The sequence below is a fragment of the Cavia porcellus genome, unplaced genomic scaffold (genome assembly GCF_034190915.1).
Source record: "Cavia porcellus strain 051 isolate PalLab524CR breed Dunkin Hartley unplaced genomic scaffold, mCavPor4.1 scaffold_43, whole genome shotgun sequence".
Taxonomy (NCBI): Eukaryota; Metazoa; Chordata; class Mammalia; order Rodentia; family Caviidae; genus Cavia; species Cavia porcellus.
In genome coordinates, this window is record NW_026947526.1 from 2,104,505 (window position 1) to 2,120,360 (window position 15,856).

A 15,856-nucleotide genomic window follows, 5' to 3' on the forward strand; every position below is an offset into this window, starting at 1 on the left:
ACTGCATAGAGGTTTATGCATGGACTCTCACTGCACTCTCTTTCCTCTGTCTTGCACAGTAATACACAGCCCTGTCCTCAGAGGTCACAGAATTCATCTGCAGGGAGAATTTGTTGACTGTGTCAACTGTGATTGAAGTGTGGCCCTGGCAGCCTGCATTGTATTATGTGTTCCCTATGCAGTAACCCATCCACTGTACAGCTTTCCCAGGAGGGTTGACGGATCCAACTCCAGTAGTCGCTACTACAGGTAGAGCCCCCAGTAACAGTGCAGGTGAAGGACAGGGTCTCCTTAGGCTTCACCAAGCTGGCTCCTGATTATCAAAGTGTCAGCTCAGACAGCACACCTGAGGACAAGGGGAGGCATGGTGAGGTTTTCCTTTCCCATATCCTGGTTTCCACAAACAAGCAGGCACCCTGGAACAACAAGGGAGCTGCCATTAGACAGAGAATGTTGAACAGTATCTCCATGTTACCTGTACGATGGAGATCTGTACTCCCAAGGTGCTGGAAACTGAGATTTCTTCTGCCAGCACCTAGGGTGAATTGTATGTGTGTCTTCGTGGCTGTATAAGTGGCTGAGCCAGGACAACACTGGATCCTCACATCTGACACTGGGTGGTGGGAACTGCTGAATGTGGAACTGCTCATGTGGAATTCAGCCCTGGAAGATCTGTTCTCTGTTTTGTGGCTTTACATGGAGAAGTGCTGTATATGATGATAATGTAAACACTAAGATTTTCTGTTTGGCTTCTATCATCCCAGCATTCTGTGTCTTTAATATTAATTTCTTGAGAATCCCTTTAGGAAGGTGCTGTTCCTGCTGGAGCTGCGGTCTCTATCTTGGCCCGCCTGCATGGACCTCTGTCATCCATGTTAGTCAGAATTCATATTGATATCTTCTCCAAGGTTTCTACCTACAAAGTGAGTACTGTGATGTGACCTTGTGCATGCCAACATTTTAACAGGATCTTGTTCACAGATAGCTCATATCTGAGAAAAATTTGCATCAAATCTTAAGGCAGGTGACAGCATGTGAAGCAAGGTAGAGGTCATAGCTAATGTATGTGGACTGAGGGCACTGGTGTTATTCAGGCTTGAGAGGTGAGGCCCGCAAGAAGGAGCATAGCCTTGTCTTTCATTCAGCACTGACAGTGCACTGCAGACATCACAGTGAGGAGCATTCACTCCAAATGGATTCTATTCAAATTGACCAGCGCATGAGCTAGAAATGACCTCTCCTCATAAGTGCATCTCCAAAAGAAGAGGACCGCTGCCTTCTCCCAGGTAAAGTCCTCACAACACATTGGTTTTGTCATCTGGTCCTTTGTGACATGCTTCAAAATATGGACAATCTGCCACTTTCAGGGCCTGTAAAAGAAGTCTCCACACAAACACTGGGGTGTACTGGAAGAGGAGCTAAAAGCTTTGAACAGAGAAAATACATTCAGGGAGCAGAGTTCTGTATAATCTGTGTATAACTGTATTCAGACAGTAAGAGTGATCTTAATTCTTCAAGTGAAAGCACAATGTCAAGAGAAGGAAGATGACTGAATGAGCAAAAGAACTTTTTTAAAATTAGAAAAAATTAGAAATTAGAAAATTAATAAAACCAAAAATTTGAGTGCAAGAAACTATGTGGCCATTTCAGAGCATGGAATGGACATATTTTTTTAAATCATTATCAAGAGTATTTTATTATACTTTTATACCATATTTCTTTATTATTTCATGTACTGAATGACACTTTTCTTTGCACTAATGGGCACTTATGAGTTAGCAGAAATAAATCATTTCATGCTCATGTTTTTCTAATATAACTTTTTTATTTTATTTGTTTTAATTTACTTTAGATGGAACCTAAAATCATGCAGTTTATACCTACCTTAGTGATAACATGTGATTTGTCAATACATGTTAACCTCATGCTGAGTCTAAATCTAGAGAAGCACTTTTCACTTTTATGATAAAATCATCCCGACTCTGTTCTGCTAGCTTTGTGAAATTCACAGTGCAGTACTGTCACTTATACTGATCCTAATTTGAAAAACCAACAAGAGCTTCTTGTTGCACAGAACAGTCCTCAGTATTCATCCACCAATATCTTCCATCTTTCTTTTTGTCCCCTTTTCAATCTGTCAGATAAACACCTGAAGCATGTTCTTCACTGGGGTGTGCTTTCTGATGAGGTCTGGTTTTGCATCGCAGTATCTTCTCCGTGGTTCTGCCTTCTCAAGCTCCAACCAGCAAGGAGTGCGAGTTTCAACTGCTCAGCAGGTTAGCAAGCTGGTAACTTCTTGTGAGGACTGGATTCACTGAGCAAAGCATTTGGTGGTTTCTTGATGTTTAATTGGGGTTTCCATAATTAAAGTAATAGCAATTTGGCATTCACATGACTATTTGCCATCTACATATCTTGTTTAATAATGTATTACTCAGATAATTTACTTATACTTTTGGGGACTGTCAACAGAATAGCTTGTGATTGAAAGGTTTGGCCCAGACAGGACACTGTAGCCAGGAAAGCCACAACCGGAAGCAGGAAGCCCCATCTTGCCCTGCCCCTAGGAAGTTACCTGTGATGCCATCTTCCCGCCCCTGGGAATTTACATATGGTGCCAAACCTAGGACCAATGGGCTACCTGTGTATCCCTAATGCCCGCCTTAGGTTCCACCCCAAACCGAGGTTATTTACAGGCCCCCACGCCGCGTGTCCGCCGGAGAGATCGCTGGACGCCAGCGGTGGGGTGCCGGTCATCTCTCTCCGTGTTCTCAGAATAAAGGCCGCTTTTTATTTTATATTTCTCATCTTTTGTTAATATTTTTCATCTTTTGGAAATAACTCTATCATTTGTTGCTGTGACTCTATCGGCAGGCAACTGACTGTTGGGCCACATACCCAAAGTCTTCTAGCCGATAGCCAGATAACATCCTGGATTAATCCCGAGCTTTTTCCTCTCCCGAGATGTTCCTGTTGCCAGCCGCCTGCACTCCGCATCGGCCAGACTGATTTCAGGTGAGCACTCCCCGGGGAACTTTTCGCACTGGGCAGCCCCAGTGGAATGTTCTCCCCGTCTGCGTGGGTCTGTGCATTTTCACGTCCTTAGGACCGCCCAGGGCAGGGTTCTTTCTAGGCAAACCTGTGCCCACAAAATCTCTCACGTTCTTTGGGTTCGGATAGCCCAAAGCAGAGATTTTTGGGACCGCCCACACTGAAAGAATGCCTCACTTCCCTTAAAGCCTTGCGCTTTCATGGGCAAAACTGTTACTGACCCCACGTAGACTCCATTCGTAAATCTCTCAGTGACGACTGGAGTTTACGGTTTGGAACCGTAGCCGGCGCGTGGTACCACAAATAAGTGACGACTTTTTTCTGGACCTCCGGTTTTTTTTCTTGCCTGAATCAGTCATGGGGAACGTATTTTCTAACTCCCAAAAGACGCCTTTAAAATGCCTAATTTCCAATTTACGTACTCTAAAAATTAAAGGTACCATAAAAACTAAACAACTAACTTTTTACTGCCAGGAGGTCTGGCCAACCTACCCGCTTATCGGCAAGCCTTGGCCTCGGCAAGGAACATTTGACCCCTGCATTCTCAGGAACTTGTATGATTTTTGTCAAGCTGGCAACAAGTTATTGGAACTCCCTTATGTCCAAGCCTTTCTTATTCTGAGAACACGCCCATCTCTCATTAAGTCTTGTGCTCCAGCTGAGATACTTTTAGCTAAGTCTACTGCGCCGCAAACTTTTCCGTCCTGCTCTCCGTTTTCCCAGCCGCCGCCTGCCTACCACCAAACTCGTTCCCTGCCGTTACCTCCTGCCAGACCACTCTCTTCTTCCCCTATGCCTGATTCTCTCAGCAGCTCTAATCCCTCTCCATTGCAGATACCTCCCACTGTACGATCATCTCCCTCTCCGCCTTCCAGGACCCATAATTCTCCCAGCAGCTCTAATCCCTCTGTGTCACAGTTATCTCCCGATGTTCCATCCTCTCCCCCGCCTTCTCCTGGGACCCATAACTCTCCCAGTGGCTCTGATCCCTCTGTTAGTGCTTCCTCACAGTCTCCGACTTCTCCTGAGAATTCTCTATCCCTACAGCATTCTCACCGCCTGCCCACCATACTAGGTCTCGGTCGCTATGTCCTTCCAGCAGGTCGCGTGATTGTTTCAGCTTGCGCGGGGAACAGTCGCCATGTTGCAACCCTCTGCCACGTGGCATGGTGCCGCCATGTTCCGGAGGGCCACATGGCGACAGGGCGCCACCATGTTTCGGGCCATGTGACAGGGCGCTGCCATGTTCCCAGGCACCGCCATGTTTTGGGTCACGTGACAGGGCACCGCCATGTTTCCAGGGCCCTCACTGTCAACAGGCATCTCCTTGTGGCTCCTCTTGTGGACTACAACAGCCGCCCTGTTGCAGTGCACATGACACTTCATTGTGCTGCCAACAGCAGTCCTCTAGCTGCAAGGCACACAGTGAGACGCCATCTGCTCGTGTTTCCCAGGGTGACCGGCAGCAGCTCTGTAGCCGCTCTACAGATGATTGCTCACACGCGCCTACCGGAAAGATGGCTGCTCAAAAGCCCTCTGCTCTGGAATCTCCTCAGGCTCTGCTACCGCTTCGGGAGCAAGCTGACCCCAAGGAACTTGTTAACATCCATGTGCCTTTTTCCCTTTCTGATCTATCCCAGACTGCCCATAAATTAGGTAGCTTTTCTGTTGACCCACAGAATTATATCAGGCAATTTGAATTCATTACTAATTGTTATGACTTACGTTTTAAGGATGTTTATGTGATTCTAGATACCTCTCTCATCTCACAAGAACAGAATCAGCTGTGGCAAGCAGTTCGAGAAAAAGCTGATCACAGACCTGAGGTAAACACCGCTGGTAATGACTCTAGGCCTATAGCTATGCCAGAGCAGGACAAGCATACTAACTATAACAAACTTTTAAAACAGGTCCAGGAAGCTAATCAAAACCCAGCTGTGTTCCTAAATTGGCTTTCTAATCCTCGAGCCCTGCAAGCAGTTCCAGCTTTGCGCACTGTGTCAGGCTGCCTCCCAGGCCCTCCCCCCTGCGCCGTCCCAGCCCCTCCCTCCCCTGTGCGCCATCGTCGTCCTCGCCGCTGCTGCCACCTTACACGTTTCCGGGGGCAGTCCGAGCCCGCCCCTGCGAGCTACATCCCAGCGCTTGCCCCACCCACTGGGCGTGCTCTGCCGGAGCGCCGCAAAACAGCAGCTCAGCGGCTCTGCTCAGGCATGCTTTTTTTTACAATTTGGCTCCGCTTAAAAGATGCTTTTTTATTACAATTCTCAAACCATTTAATCAAGGTTATTGGCCACCTGATAATTTTACCAGCCTTGTTTATCAATCAAAGCCTTCACCAATCTCCTGTTTAACAGCTAAGGTTATAAATTCCTTTTTGCTGGGAACCACTAGCTCTATTTCAAGACAAGGGTTTTCTTCTAAGTTTTAATTTTATTTGTCTTGGTTCATACTACTGCAAATAACAACTTTAAAAGTAAATGTGTTCAGAATTTGACAGTATTAGATCAGTTTTGATAGATTTAGTCATAAGATTGCTAAACCTTTACTGCAAAATGTTTCCATTAAAGCCTTTTTGGGCAGATTAAAGCTTTGTTAATTCTACATGTCACCCTATAAAAAAGCAATGTGCCATCCAGATAAAGCCTGCTTTCTAATCTAAAATGCCAATATTAAATTCCTGCATACTTACTTAATTCTACTGTAGTCTAAATCCCAAACAAAAAGGCAAAACTTGACCTTCAAACCTTAGAGAGATCTTAATATGGTTTTTTATATTTTTAACACTTGTGACACTTGGAGTTCTGAGACAGGTAAACCTACACAAGGTGGAGCTGCCTGCCCCCTCCATGGACCACGCTCAAATGCAGCAGAAGACATTGGGCAAGAAAATGCCTCTTCCTGGCATTCTTTGAGACCTTACTCCAGGGCCGCTGGACTGTCCTAGCCACCAGAGAGTGGGTAAGCCATCCTAAGTTCTAGCCCTCATAGGAAATGTCGACACTGCCAGATTCGTCACCGACAGAAAATCGCTGCTGGAGGCTGAGGGGGTTCAGGGCAACAACAGCCCCCTTTAAGGTGTCCGTCTCAGATTCCAAGTTGCACTAAAGTCTCAGGTAAGACATTCTCTATATTTGTGGACATAGAGGCCATATATACAGAGGTCTTCCTGAGTATTCAGGCTGCTATATTAAGTCCTCAATCTCTGGGGGTATTGATGGTCAACCTATGCCATTTACAAACAGGGCCTATTTTGTGCAGGTCCCAGTCTTCTCACTTGGTTTATATGTTTTCAGGATACATAAAAGCCTTTCTCATACTTGCTAAAGTTCTGTTACAGCAAATCATTCCAAGGACTACAACCAGGTTACAGTGACCCATGCCTAAATCAAAGTTGCTGGACTGCCATCCTGGTTTCACATTGCTCAGGCTAAGAGGTGCCCTCCCAGCCCTAAATCTGATCATTCTGAGTGGTCATCTCATCTTCTGTCGCCTACCCGTCTCCGTCTCACAAAGGCCTCGCAGCCACAGTTAACAGGCTAAGTCATGTTTTGTTATCCACTTTGGTTCCTAATTTCTTTTCTATTAATGATCATTTTTACAGCAGGACTCTTGGCAGTCTTTCCTAAAGACTCCCACATCATGCGTAAGATAATCTTCATAATGTTCTATATGATAACAGTTGCAGTTCTTTCTACCCTCAGCTGTCTGGTTAAACGTGACATCCCTGAAAGCATAAGCCCTTACCTTCCCTATACGGGTACAGCCACGGCCTTCCCTGCTCCCCCTATTCTTTCCAGTTCAACTCCTGGACCGGAGACAAGTTTTATACACCTACCGTCTTAACTTTTATGTTTTCAGATGGGGGAGTAATCACCTCTCATAACTCCACTGCTCCTAACCCCACGTTTAATTTTCAGAATTCTGCCTCACCATGGAAATGTTTCTACCTCAACATGGTCCTGATAGAATGATATGTCTAAATCAAAGGCACCTTTCCCTTTACCTCACCTGGGTCCTTAAATATGACAGTGCCATGTCTCCTCATAACATTTTGTCTCTTTGTTTTTCCAGTCTGACATACGTGCATTCACCAGTGAAGCTGTCCTGGCCAAAACACCTGGCACCAGCGTCTACCTGGGCATCAACCTTCATCCCGTCGACTCCCCTAGGCTCCAGTACAGTGCCCTTTGCCAGCAGGAAGTAGTTAAAGAGAGAAATCTTCGCCCCTTTTCATAATAATAACCATAAGACGGGATATGAAAGGTTTGGCCCAGACAGGACACTGTAGCCAGGAAAGCCACAACCGGAAGCAGGAAGCCCCATCTTGCCCTGCCCCTAGGAAGTTACCTGTGACGCCATCTTCCCGCCCCTGGGAATTTACATATGGCGCCAAACCTAGGACCAATGGGCTACCTGTGTATCCCCAATGCCCGCCTTAGGTTCCACCCCAAACCGAGGCTATTTACAGGCCCCCACGCCGCGTGTCCGCCGGAGAGATCGCCGGACGCCAGCGGTGGGGTGCCGGTCATCTCTCTCCGTGTTCTCAGAATAAAGGCCGCTTTTTATTTTATATTTCTCATCTTTTGTTAATATTTTTCATCTTTTGGAAATAACTCTATCAGTGATTTGTAGTAGTTTTTCAAAGTTCTGTTCAGAAACTTGTGCTCTAATTTTCAATTGCTTCCCTCAAAGTAGTTATGCACAAATGTATGTACTCCAAAACAATGACTTGAATATACATGAGCATGATCAGCCAATTCTCCATCCACAATATGAGTACTGTATATCCACAATATGCACATATATCCACAATATATATACTGTATACAAGGTACATGCTAATAAAAATAAACAAAAGCTATGGAGTATGGTAGAACATTCAATTCTAAGTAAATACACTTATTATTTTAAAGTGTAGAATTAAATTAGTCTTTTGACATAATCTACATTAAACCTTTACAATCTGATTGAAATAAACTTTTAGTGGACAAAACAAAATAACATTTTTTTGAATTAAAAAGAGACTCAGTTAAAAATTGTGAGTTACATTATGGTAGTTACTGTTAATTGTGAGTTATGGTGAAATACAGTGTTGCTTACATTGTTCTGATCTGCTTTGTTACATCCTCTTTTGTCTTAAACTCTTTAAAATAAAAAAGATTTAAAAATTGTGACTTAATTAAATGTCATGATTGGTGATTTATGTGAAGGAAGAGGAGCCTACCAATATGAGTTGCCAATAGTAGAGAAAATTGGTGTGGGATATGAAACATCTCTATGTATTTGTTAATGTTTCTGTGTATTGGTGCCTGTTTAAATAAGTGAACTTAAACTGAATTCATATTTGTTCACTTTTTCGAATTTGCATTCAATATCTTGAAAATACCATTGTAAATGGCACCTGCCATTTTTGGAAATGGATGGAAATGAACAAAATCTGAACTAGAAGACTGTTCTGGTGGAAATTTCCTGAAAGGTCATGAGCGTGTCAGGCAGCTCTTTCCTTCTGGATTATGCCCAGGCTCTGGCTTACTGACATGGTAGCTAAAGACAGGGTGTGGGTAGAATACAAGTGGTAAAGAGTATAGCGGCTGCTCTCATGCGTCCCCTGCTGTTCTGAGTTTCCCTGCAGGGAAGTTTATTCTGGCCTGATGTCCCCACACTGTTTCTTGCCCAGCAATACATGGCCTTGTCCTTGACTCTCAGGCTGCTCAGCTCCATGTAGGCTGTGCTGGAGGACATGACTGAGATGAGCATGCCAGTGCCCTGAAACTTCTGAGCTTATCCAGTTTCTCCATCCTCTGGATGAATCCATCCCATACACTCCAGGATCTTACCCTGGTCTCTGTAGCACCCACTGTATGAGGCAGTCTGTGAAGGTGTAGCCTGACACCTTACAGGAGACCTTCACTGAGGCCCAGGGCTTTCTCAGATTAGCCCCAGGCTGTACCAAATGCATTTCAACTTCAGAACCTGTGGAGGGAGAACAGAAGTTGGAGTCAGTGTCCCCTGACAAGCTCTGGTCTCTTCCTCAGCCCTAGCCCTTGAAATGACCTTACATTTCACAGCTGTCACGAAGAAGAGGATTCTGCATGTCCAGTCCATGGTAAGAAACTGTGCTTTGGATGATTCTGCAGAAGAGAGTGATGGCTGTTGAGTGATCTAGCCACAGACTTACCCATATTTACCTCAGGCAACTTGAGTTATTTGCATATTAGCAATCAAAAATTAGTTAGCTCTTCACCCAGACCCAATCCAACCTTAAGGGGAAGTAGTTTTCCATGGGCCATGCAGCAGTGTGCTATGAGTATCCATGTGTTTTTTCTGTATGAGGAAATGCAACTCCTGACACTTCCTAAAGTCCTGTGAATACAGTCCTCACCTCTCTGAGAATCAAGGCACCAAAGAAGGTTCTGCCCTCTGAATCCACCTCTAAATGAACTACAAACCACCTGCACTTCTTTGACATCAGCATACTGATGCTAAATGTGTGCATTGATCTCTGTTTCTATCATTTATGAACAAAATTCATTGTTCAATTTGTGAGAGGGACACTGTCCATTCCAGGCAAATACTCAGAATGAATCATGGACAACTCTGATTTCAGCCAGGGAAGCTTGGAAAATTTCCTCAGGACCTGTCTGTTAATTGTCTGTAAATTCAGAAAGCCAAATTCATTCTTTTTTCTCATTGCTGCTGTCATTAATTTTTATTGCAGAGACCATATATTGTACTTTTCTGTCACCTCCAAGCCTTTTTCAGTTAGTTTATTATGCTATGGTAGCATGGTCTTGTCTGAACACAATTTTTTTTGAATACCCGTAAAGGCAGCTGCTTATTTCTACTGTGTGTACACTTGGCAATTCTTTCATAGCCATTCATAAGATCCTGGAATATGATAGAACCATTCCATGGCAACAAAGTCATTAAGAGAAACTAACTATAACCGTATGTGTCCTACAGTGTGCCCCAGGTTTGTGGTTCTGCAAAACACAGAAGAATGAAGTTGTCAACCAAAGAAGGAAGTTAGGAAAGTTTCATTGAAAAGAGCTCATTGGTGTTCAAGAAGGATCCTGCCTAGGTTGCCATTCAGCCCCTCAATTTACATTTATTTACAGGTAAACAAGGCCCAGGGATTGCTAGGTAGTTTAGTGGATCCCTCTCAAGGGCATTTCTGGAAGGTAAAATACTGACCAGTTGTTAATTAGGCCCAATTCCTTTACATAGTATTTGCAGTCAATTGAGACCTTAGAAGGTTACAGTTATTTTTCATTATAATTTCTTCAAACTCTTTAGGAGGGGCTGAGCTGTATTCTATTTCATAGAAGAAACTCATTGTATTTTATCTCCTCACTATTCAGAAGCTCAGGATGTGGTGGTGCCTCTCTTTAAAGTGGAGGGGCTGTATTAATGTTGGTTGAGAAACATTCATTCCTGGCCAAAGTCCTAGCATATTGTGTATCCCCACAGAAATTCCTACTAGTATGACTTAGTTCCCCACTGTCTTCAGCTTTTATTGCTTTCTGTAACAAGCTGGCTCACTCCTTTCCTAATGAAATAAACTAGACTCTACCTTTCCATATCAGAGCTCAACGTATGTCAACTTCAGATTAACAGATTTGAGGTGAGAAAGAAAGGGTTATAGAAAAATCATGGCATGTTTTAAAATGGTAATTCTGTGAGGAAGGCCACCTAGAAAATAGACAGTAAAATAAGGTTGTTAGACATCACATCATAAGCTGACTGATGTTTACAGATATGAGGAGATCTGCAAAGAATATTGACAAAAAACATATTTTTAACAAGTATATGTGGAATGTGTTGCAGGAAAGATTTTTAAAAAAAATTTTTTTAGGTTTTTTAAAGTGCATGCCTGCATTGCACAATGATTGCATTCTAAGTGGGGAACTGATACATGAACATGAAATATGTTAATTACTTTCAACCCCACCCACATATCTTGACCCTATCCCCATTTGAATAACTTTTATCTCCTTTATTCCTATTACCTATCTTTAACTGGCTGTTTAGTTTGGGTTACCAAATTTAAAATGTTGTATTGGTACATGTTGTGAGTACATAATGCTTACTTTTATTTCAGAAAGTAAGGATATGCTCTTATCATACGTTGATTCCTTTTATTCCCCTTAGCCTCCATTTCTCCCTCCATATTAGGAATCAGGGAGAAATCCCTTCACATGCACTTGTGGATATCTCAGTATATATATATAAGAAGAATGGGAATGATACCAAGAATCTATACCAAAATTAAATAAATAAGCAATGATAGAAATAATACCAAACTGAGAGGGAAACTTAGTGAAGACAGTGCTATGTCTGGAAAGAGATCAACAAAGTGGCTTAGGCTTCATCTTGGTTGATTCAGGTGCATGTAAAGGAGGATCAAATTACAAAATCTAATTTAAAAGTCAAATACCTCTTTCTTTTCTCACTGGAAACTCTTACTAAACAACATAAAATGAAAGATGAATAATAACAGTGGAAAGGAAAATCTATGTATGCACATAAAATGGAGCCAAGTTATCTAAAGCACATGCACTGTCTATGAGATATGAAGGGAACACATACACTGTCAATACCATGGAGGCATACTGATAGCACCAGGATGTAAAATAAACACACCAAAGCATCAAATTTAAAGTAAATACACTTGCATGTCTGGGCTCTAGCGGGAAGATGCTAGCAAGTATGAGTCAAGTGACATTGATAAGCCTTTGCTGTACAGAGCCCTATGAAGTCAGCTTTTAAGGATCTGACAGATCAGGTGACGCTCTTAGAACCACTGATAATGGACTTTGAGAGATTATAACATATTTTTAAGATACAGCTCATTTATTGTCTTATTTTTATTTGATGTCTACCTGCTCTACACTGTTGCTTCCCAGTTCATATTCTGTGTTTGTATGTGTATTACTCCTGATCAGCATTTTGAAAAATTTTCTTTTGTTAGACAATCTAATGTATGTGGATCTTAGTAGTTACTTATGTTGCTGAGTATTTTTTTAGAGAGAGATTCTCACTATGTACTTCCTTAGACTCACTATGTAGTACATATTCGCCTCAAAGCCTCAGCAGTTGTCTAGCCTCAGCCTCTCAAATTCTGGGATAAAGAAATACACAACCATATCTGATTGGATGTCACATTTTAAAAATGCAATTTATGCCACAATTTGTTTATAATTTTAAATCACACAACACCATTTTGAAAAGAAATAGATAAAATTTTCACATACATTACCAAAATCAGTTGCCTTATTCTATCTTGGCTTATGAGGCAAACAATGGAGGGAGTGGAACACACCACATGGTCACATTTGTGATGTTCACTAGTACCATCTGATGGACATTGCCAAGAGTAGTTGCAATGGATGTGCAGAGAAGGCCCTTCCTCACCATTTCACATTCAGCACTCATGAGGGGCAAGTGGGGATGAGGACAGTTACAAAGTTTCAGAAGCCCTTGATCTGTAAAGAGCTCCAAATGTCTGTCTCCTGTTTCCAGTCTGGTAGTGAAAGGTGAGTTGAGACTTTGGATGTGATTTTTCAAACATTGGATTCTGCCAGCAGATTTGGAAACTTAGTTCATTATGAAATCACGAGGCTCCAGGAGCAAGAATCTGAGAGGATGAGGCAGAATATCTCAGTCTTGGGGAAGGACCAGTATTTCTGTACAGCTGTGGACAATTCTGATTTTAAAAAGCCAAGAGTTGTGTGAAATGGAGCTATATTGACTCTAAAAGTTGACTCCAAATTAGGATTCTATGAGGACCTGGAAAACAACTCTATAAGTTGTGTATGAAGACTACACCCCAAAATCAATTAATACTTTTAGAAAATTCCATCGTGGAAAATGGACCAGTGTTGTATGGAGTAGAAAGAAAGATTAGTCATACTTTTAAACATTTTTCTCCATCTTCAAATAGAATCCCACACTCTTATCTATCCCATTCCAAATGTCTCATGAAAAAGGTAGGCTGTGTTGAGTTTTTCCAGTGTAGTTAAGAGACAAAGAGTAAAAGAGATAAGAAGGTCTTTATTGATAGCACAAGAGGGCTGCTGAAAGAATGCATGATTCCTCTGCCAAGAACAAAGAAATGGAAGAAATTTTATCAGGTCTGGCTGGGGGAATAGATTGGGAGGTGTGCAAAATGGTATGTCAACAGCTGATTTGAGGTTGCATCTGCGTGTGCAAAATGGAAAACAGAAATGTTTAGTGGAAGTTGAGGGAAGAAGAAGAATGTGATAAGGTATTGCATTGGAAACTTATTTGTGCTGAGCTGTTGCCATGATTATTTGGTGAATTTTATGTGGGCAAAAACCCTTTATTAATTAACAGAAATTACTTTTAGAGAGATAAGTCATTTCTCATGGTCCAGGGTGAAGTCCTATTAGAGTTAGGAAGCTCCAATCTGGCAGAATCTATCAATTCCATTTTTTTGTTGTTGTTGTTTTCTGGGTGAACAAGGACTGCGATCATTTTAGATGACCTTTTGCTGGTGAGCAGCATTATGGTAAGGGCTATTGCAGGGATTATGTTTGATAGGCCCACCTGAAAGCTGGTGCCAGGGATCTCAGCCAGGACAAGGAGCACTCTAATAGTGAAGATCCCTATCCTGGATTGGATAAATCTTTAAAAATTTCAAAAGAGAGGATGGTATAAGTAATGATATGACTAGTAGTGAGAAGGTACCATCAAGTGGAGGAGATAGGACTCCTAAGCCCTCAGATAAAGTCAGATGTAAAAAGCTTGTTTGAACCAAAACCAGGACAATCATCACTCTCCCACCTCTCACCACTCTTTGGCTTTATCATCTAATACTGCCTAAAATAAATCCCTCAACCGTACTCTCTTCTCCTAGAATTCTACTCATTCTCCTTCTAGGATACTACTGATAGCTTCTCACTATTTCTCTCCTCAACATACAGTCTCTCTGTTACATTCTCTGTCTCTGTCTCTGTCTCTCTCTCTCACACACTCTGTTTCTTTCCTTAATCAAACAGTTGAGATTTTCTCTAGTAAACATAATATTACATTAAAATCATACTGAAAAGTGGGAGAACAATGATTACTTTCATGCTCTGGGAGAGACTGTCTAAAGTATGATAGCAAAGATTGGAATCAAAGGTAAAAGATGACAAAGAGTAAAGGGAATAACAGAACATTGGGACTATGAATGGTTGAGGCAGAAGCAGGTACATTTTATGATGTAGAAGTGTTGGTAAATCTGTTTGTTGGTCTTCATCTGTAGTGTGTCATTAAAGTTCATGGATTGGTAAATATAGAGGAAGTAAGTGTCTCTGATATAAGGTTATGTACAAAAATGACAGTTTGTAAGTGACTTGACAAATGTTTTTTAGACAAGGACAAGTGGTGACTGGAATAAGAAGATTGTATAGAACTTGAGCACATACAGCAAATTAGTTGTGTAGATTGGTGATAATGCTAAGGCTGGTTGACCTGGCAGGAGGAACTTTGATCCCTGGAAAGACCATCTCTGGGATTTTTGCCTGTAAGTGGGCTTGTGAATTAGTTATAATTGTGTAGGTGAGTATTGCAGATGAAGGGTAAAACATGGAAGGTGTTTGGCTTTTGTGTAGCACAATTCACCTGTGTGTCTACAAATGTAAGTCCCCCTCCCCCCACACTTTGCACATCTTTTAACAGGTTCTGGACTTTGTGCATGTAGGACACAGGCTCTATCCCTGGGCAACACTATCAAGCCTGTTACTCTCATTATTTTAAAAAGTAGGCAATGTTAATTGAAAGGAAGTAATGTTTCTGACTTAGAAAGACAGAAGATGGTAGAACAATGGGCTGCCTCAAAGCTCATCTTTAAACAATATGAAATGATTTTATATGTTAATTAGTGCCTTTGGGATATTTTGTTACATTTGTCAACTGTGTATTGATGAACCCAGGGCATTTAAATTACCTGTCTTATCTAACACTGATCATGATATGTAATGAAAATATTGTTAGCCTTACCTCTGTCTATTCAGGGTTATAATGGTACATTACTGTAAGCTGTACCAAGCCATTTGTGTGAAAACACAGCAGGAGTCATTCCCTCTGTCTGCTGGGACTCTCTTCCTGGGGATCAATCTCCACCTTTCCCATCAGCCCCACACATCCTGGTCTGAGTCAACAATTGTTTCTTTCTTTTTCTTTGAGACCAGCTACTTAATCTTCTACATAGCAGAGACGTCCTGAAGTACCTTTCCTTCTGTGCCTGGCTTTGTGTCTCCCAGTGTGTGGGTCTGCTTTCTCTCAGCATAGAAAGTCCCAAAAATAATTAATTTATAAAGAGAAAGTAGTGGTTTTGACTCATTCTTTTCAAGCTCCCATTTTCAAGCTCAGCAGTTTGAAGAGCTTTGGGTCTTTCCTTCCCTTTGGGGAGATCCTGGTTTCCCCTAGAAATGCACCTATTCCTGCACAGGAGAATGATGTATTAGTCCCCTGCTTCTATCCAGTCCAGCTCAGTATGTACATTCTTCCAAGGTGTTCCCTAATGTTCCAGGGCCTTTCAGTCAAATTGTACTCTTTGGCATTATGTGTTCTTGTTTGTAAGTTGTTTGTTTCTTTGCAGTAGCAGTATAATGTGTCAGTAAAATGTGACAGTTTCCTAAACAAGGTGTCTCTGTGTTTGCAGATGTCCAGTGTGAGGTGCAGCTGGTGGAGTATGGCAGAGGTTTAGTGCAGCCTGAAAAATCACTGAGACTCTCTGGCTTATCTCCTGGATTCAACTTCAGTGACTACTGGATGAACTGGATCAGCCTGGGTCCAG

General features: G+C 42.2%; 1 long non-coding RNA gene across 1 annotated transcript in view; it reads right to left on the bottom strand.

Annotated features, from left to right (window-relative positions):
• Positions 1-7,239: 7,239 nt before the first annotated feature.
• Positions 7,240-15,856, bottom strand: part of LOC111755445 (uncharacterized) — a 32,499-nt gene continuing 23,882 nt past the window's right edge. Inside the window, exon 5 of the long non-coding RNA XR_010045852.1 lies at positions 7,240-9,024. This is a non-coding gene — a long non-coding RNA (uncharacterized LOC111755445). The remainder of the gene's footprint in view (positions 9,025-15,856) is intronic.